At 36.8% G+C, this 6,297-nt stretch overlaps 1 long non-coding RNA gene and 1 other non-coding gene across 2 annotated transcripts; one reads left to right on the forward strand and one right to left on the reverse strand.

Annotated features, from left to right (window-relative positions):
• Positions 1 to 341: 341 nt before the first annotated feature.
• Positions 342 to 4,505, forward strand: LOC145718228 (uncharacterized). Its single transcript, XR_014141666.1, has 2 exons — positions 342 to 1,763; positions 2,891 to 4,505. It is a non-coding gene; the product is annotated as an uncharacterized LOC145718228 (long non-coding RNA).
• Positions 2,706 to 2,807, reverse strand: LOC115938402 (U6 spliceosomal RNA). Its single transcript, XR_004073525.2, has one exon. It is a non-coding gene; the product is annotated as a U6 spliceosomal RNA (small nuclear RNA).
• Positions 4,506 to 6,297: the final 1,792 nt, after the last annotated feature.

The following is a 6,297-nucleotide window of genomic DNA, read 5'->3' on the forward strand; positions in this document are numbered from 1 at the left end:
TGGTATATATATACAATGGAATATTATGTAACCATCAAAAAATGAAATCTTGCCATTTGCAATGATGTGGTTGGAGCTAGATGGTTATTATGCTAAGCAAAATAAGTCAGTCAGAGAAAGACAAGTATCATATGATCTCACTGATATGAGGAATTTGAGAAACAAGACAGAAGATCATAGGGGAAGGGAGGGAAAAATGAAACAAGACAAAACCAGAGAGGGAGACAAACCATAAGAGACCCTTAATCTCAGGAAACAAATTGAGGGTTGCTGGAGTGGAGGGGCATGGGAGGGATGGGGTGGCTGGGTGATGGACATTGGGGAGGGTAAGTACTATGGTGAGTGCTGTGAATTGTGTAAGACTGATGAATCACAGACCTGTACCCCTGAGACAAATAATACATTATATGTTAATTTAAAAAATTAAAAAATATATATAAAATCTTTAAAAAAAAGAAATGAAAGTCTTATATGTTGAAAACTTCAAAACATTGCTGTGAGAAATTACAGTAGACTTAGATGGAAAGATTGTGTTCATGGAATAGAAGACTCAGTATCATTTCAATATCAATCTCCCAATTGATTCACAGAGTCACTATAATGCCAAACAAAATCTCAAAATTATTTTTTATAGAATTTGAGGAGATTCTAAATTCTATATGAAAAAGAATAGGACTTAGCATAGCCAAAAGAATCTTGCAAAAGAACAAATTTGGCAGACTCTTGCTATATGACTTCAGTTAACTATAGATCAGCATTTTTTGACATTTTTTTATTATTGTTCCCCTCTCCCAGAAGAAAGTTAAATTAAAATTCTCCATAATGAGAGAAATTACATCTTGAATAAAGATTTTGTCAGGTAAGGTTGAAATTTAGGGTGTCATTCACCATTGTAATACCCAAGATTTTTTCACCCATTACCAAGAACCAATTTTCACTTCTTTGGGGATGATACCTCTACTGAGAACACGTATTAATGAGCTATACAAATATGGACAGTATGAGTCTACTTATAGTAATTCTAGAACAGACAAAATTAATCTCTATGATAATAGACAAAACATTGGTTACCTGTGGTGGGTAGGGTTTGACCGCAAAGGGGGCACAGGGAACTTTCTGGAGTGGTTTAAATATTCCATATCTTTGTTGGCCTATTAATTATGGGGCTGTCCCACTTGTCATATCTCATCAAGTTTTCTATATAAAATCACTGTATGTAAATTTTACCCCAGTTAAAATAAAAGATTCATATGAAGATCATAGTTTAATTTGAAAGAATATATCCTTATATTTGTCATCCAATAAATATGCAAACAAATTAGGCAATAAGTACATCTTGGTAAGTTATACATTATATACTATATGTTACTTTATTGATATCCAGTGACAAGCAAAATATTTCCATTTGCATTTCTAAAAGTTATATGATCATTAAATCCAAAAATGAAAAGCATGGCATGATGAAAATAAATATTAATATATGCCACCCTATTGTTTTTCTACCTTTGTAAATTGCGTTAAATCTTTTCAGGAAAATTGTCTTTTGGTTACAAATGCCATGTGGCAAAGTACCTCAAAACTTTCCATATTAAAATAACCACTTTCTTTTTGTTCAGAATTTTTTCGCAAATCAGGAATTTAAGACGGACTCATGTTGGCAATTCTTGGGGAGTCTCACGTAGTCGCAGTCAGCTGTTGCTGGGACTGCAGTCATCTGAAGGACCAACTGGGCATAATGTCAAATATGTTGCACTCAAGTGAATGTGAATTGCTGGCTGTTTGCTGAGCCCTCACTGGGCTCTTGGCTAAAGTGACTACACGTGGGCTCTCCAGCATAACACTCTGAGGGTAATAGGACTACTTAGATGGCAGTTCAAGGCCCCACGTACGAGTGTACCAGTAAACAAGACAGAAGCTGTGTTATCTTTTCTGATCCAGCCTTGGATGTCAGGCAGAGTCACTTCTGCATTCTATGAGTTACAAGTGAGTCACTGGTTTACCCTTATTCAAGGGGAAGAGGAGGGCACAGAGCAGATTCCTCCATAGTAGCAGTATCAGAGAATTTCCAATCTTTTTTTTTTTTGAAACTGCCACAGACTAAAAAACAATAAATGAATGAAACATTTTTGTTTTGTTTTTGTTTTGTCTTGAAGAGTTGACATCCACTGAGATCCAGCATATTCTAGCCTGAGTGAAAAATATTTCTGAGAGATTAAGATTTCATCTAGACGTTGAGATCAATGTTATTATATTCATATAATCTCTCTTAATAGTTTCACCTAGTCAGTATCCCTGTTAGTGGAGTAGTTGGGGGGGGTGGTAAGGATTTGGAGCAATTAAGTTTAAATGCGTCCTTTTTGATTCAGCAGCTTCTCAGGGATGGAGCTCTAAATTACTTGTTAGTTCATTTACACAGGAGCAGGGTTAGGTAAGAACATGGAGCTATTGAGGATTCTAAATTCAGAGGATTTAAGGAGATTCTTTTTCTTTTAACTTTTTGAGTATAGTTGACACACAACATTACATTAGTTTCAGGTGTACAATATAATGATTCAACTTCTCTATATGTTATGCTATCCTCCCCACAAATGTAGCTCCCATCTCTCACCATACAACACTATTACAACATCATTGACTGTATTCCCTCTGCTGTGCTTTTTATTCCCATGACTTATTCATTCCATAAAGGAAGCCTGTACCACCCCCAAAATATGGAATGCTTCATGAATTTGTGGGTCATTCTTGTACAGGCAGTGCAAATCTTTGTATTGTTGCCATTTTAATATATGTGCTGCTGAAAGGAGCACAGGAAGATTGCTGTCTATCCATTCATATATACACTCATGATGAATTGATGCATTTATCAGTAACCTTTCATTCCTTTCTCTAGGGAACAAGAGGAAGTTGCCTAACCTGGAATGGCCAGACTCTAATTCTATGATTTCAACTCCTTGTTGTGAGAGATTCCTGGAAAGGGATATCAAGACCATTTTGCAGGAAGGAAACTAGCTCTGAGGCCTGAATGGAGGTCATGAAGGATGCTCGTGTTGGGACAAAGGACCCAATAATTTAGTGCCATCCAGTCATGCTTGAGAGGAAAACCTGAGCTCCCTGACACATTTGCAAATTTTCTTTCAACTCTGCAAAACCTCTCTCATCTCATAACAGGACATGGCCTTACTGCGTGGGGAGGCGATGAGTGCCACAGATGTGTAGTTTTCATACAATTTATTTACGTCAGCCTCTTGAAACATGTTGAATTGAGGTAGGTGGTAGGGTATCTCTACCCTATAGGGTATCTCAAACTTCACTCTTGATTTAGGAATAAAGCTTGGGAAAATGCTTATTTATGACCACCTGGATTCCTTCATTCAAGATGAATTTATGGTAGAATAGCAATTTATTTGTTAGTTTTCTTGGCTCTGACATGATAATGCGTTTGGTAAATATGAAGCCATATTACTGTACAGTGCAAGAAAAAAAATGATATAATCTGAAATGGTTCTTCTCAGACTCATTTTTCAAACAGGTCTCCTGGTTTAGTTGGAAACTAATGGCTTACACACCAGCAATGTGTTAGAAAACTCTTACTTTATGATTGTGTACAAAAGTAAATGAGATGTCAGGTAAGCCAATCAATCAGCTCTTTAAAGCATCATCTGTTCTCAGTAATGAATAGTTTCTCTCAGCATTTGGTTAATTTTTCTTGCTGGGATCTAAAGAGTCTTCCTTGAATCTAAACTATAGAATGATATATGGAACGAGGGATCACTTACAATAATGTCACCTTGTGTCTCTGCCTGCCTTCAAAGTTGAGTTTGGGGTACTCTATGCTTTTAAAAGTTCCTGCTTCAGTGATTACTTTGCCACCAGCTGCTGTTTCTTCTCTCCATTTCTGGACCGTAAATGTGGAGTCTCTGGGGAACCTCAGACTGCTGGACCAACCCTAGCTTGAAAGAGGTGCCTCTTCCCTCTTCATGTCATTGAACTGGGAGCCACAGTACTAGAATGAGAAAGAGGCTCAGAATACTGGAGCAGAAGAAAGATTTGAGTCATTGAACATTAGAACCCTCTGTTTCACCTCTCAGGCAATAGAGGCCAACGTTGCATAAATGATTTTTCCAAAGTCACACCTTACATGTCTCCAGACTCAGCAACCAATGCCCCCCACCCCCGCCATTGAGCTCCTCTGTAATAAAAAATTAAAGCAATTTGAAAAGTCAGCACTGAAAAGTGTGAGGACCATGAAACTATTATACCCCTCTTCCTATTCCTTTTAGTTTCTAGTCCCTAGGAACTAAATATTTCGAATATTTGGAGCTCTTGGGATAAATTACTGGTTAAATTACTGGTTAAAGCTCTCCTGACTGTGATAATCTCTTTCATTTGTTTTGTTTTGCCTTTTACTGCTGGACAGAGGATTCGTTCTCAGACCTTAAATTTTCTTCCTTGTAATTTACGAACTATCGTGTAGATTTTCCCTATTGGTAAGAAGTCTTCTTTTTCCTGGCATGAAAATGGTAGCCTTTCACTAACTTTCTGAGCCCGTGTGGGTACTTCATTGCCCAAACCTGTACATTCCTTAATACATAAACCTTTAGCTGTAAGAGACAAACAGCATTAGATAAATTGGACTTGTCTCATTTGACCTAGCAAATAGAACAGCTAGCCATTTGATGCAACTTCTAAAACATTATCTCCTATAAGCAACTGCATCACTGTCATTTTTGATATGCCAATTTTCATGTATTAGTAGCTACTTTTTGTACTAAATTATAGTGCTCATATTTTTCTTTGATGAACTTTAATGGAATATTTAGATAGCTTTAGAACTTCAATCAATACTGAATATTTTAAGGAGAGCCTACCATTAAATATGAAAATATTCTGTAAAGTAAAAGCAGCACATAGAAATTTCATGTGTTCCTTCAGCATCATTTGACCCACAGCCCTAGTATTTGCGGATAAAATTACAGACGTCTTTTTTTTTTTAATCATTATTCATAGAAAATAACATTTTAAAGAATACAAGTGAGGAAACTCTTCAGCCACAGCTAGTATATGTCACACTGTGATTTCATCACCAACTAAGGATATTTAAAAAGAAACAACTTTACATTGTTAAATTACACAATTTTTAAAAATTTACTAGTGAAATAAGAGTAAACTCTGCCCTTCTGTTAGGAGGACATAATTTTAATAAGAAATTAACACAATGAATTATTTTCAAATTGAGTCCAAATCTGTTTAAGTCCTCTAGAAAAGCATTTTCTCTTTTTTTTTCTCTCTCTCTTTTTTTTTTTTTTAAAGATTTTATTTATTTATTTGAGACAGAGAGAATGAGAGACAGAGAGCATGAGAGGGAGGAGGGTCAGAGGGAGAAGCAGACTCCCCGCCGAGCAGGGAGCCCGATGCGGGACTCGATCCAGGGACTCCGGGACCATGACCTGAGCCGAAGGCAGTCGCTCAACCAACCGAGCCACCCAGGTGCCTCGAAAAGCATTTTATCTTGATTGCTTTTAATATGAAACAGTTGGCTCACAAATAAATTAATGCTAGTCGGTGCACATTTCCCTCTGGATAGCTTTTCTTTTTTTTTTTCCCCCCAGCCGGAGACCTTTTTTTTTTTTTCCCATCAGCCATTTGGTTAGGTTTCTTAGCTCTTCGAAAATGCTTTCACAACTTGGAAGGTTTCTTACATACCTGTACGCTATGCATTGCATCTCAATGTATGGCATTCCCAGCATTGGAATTTGGAAACTCTGATTGTGCAGTAGCAAATTGTACAGCAGTGCTACTGACCTAACTAGTTTGGGGAAAGACCTTCTGAAAAGCTTAGTGCTGCTACTGAATGCTACCTTTGTTTTACTGAACTTTAAGTAAGCAAAATAACAAAAAATCAGAAATTTCAATCATACCTCATAAGGTCAGACCCAATGCACTCTAGGGATTCATATGTATTACTGAAGAATGGTTGCACCGAGTAATTATAATCTATCTCATTTATAGCCTCAGACAGGGATGAGTGGAAATAAAACTATGTCCAAATTCTTCAACCATAAACTTAAATTCTTGCATTAAGATATAACTCTGGGATCCTAGAATATTAATCAGGTTCCTGAAATAGGGTTTAATAGCATTTCCCCTCACTCTTATTTTGTTCCTGCCTCTACCACCAAGGAGGAGTTTCTACTGTTTAATATATGGCAGACAGTGGGTTTAAAAGTGCTCAGAACTCCACATGTATCATATGACCTCACTGATATGAGGAATTCTTAATCTCAGGAAACAAACTGA

Source organism: Leptonychotes weddellii, unplaced genomic scaffold, assembly GCF_054177405.1.
Source record: "Leptonychotes weddellii isolate Sample4059 unplaced genomic scaffold, ASM5417740v2 HiC_scaffold_12344, whole genome shotgun sequence".
NCBI classification, from domain to species: Eukaryota; Metazoa; Chordata; class Mammalia; order Carnivora; family Phocidae; genus Leptonychotes; species Leptonychotes weddellii.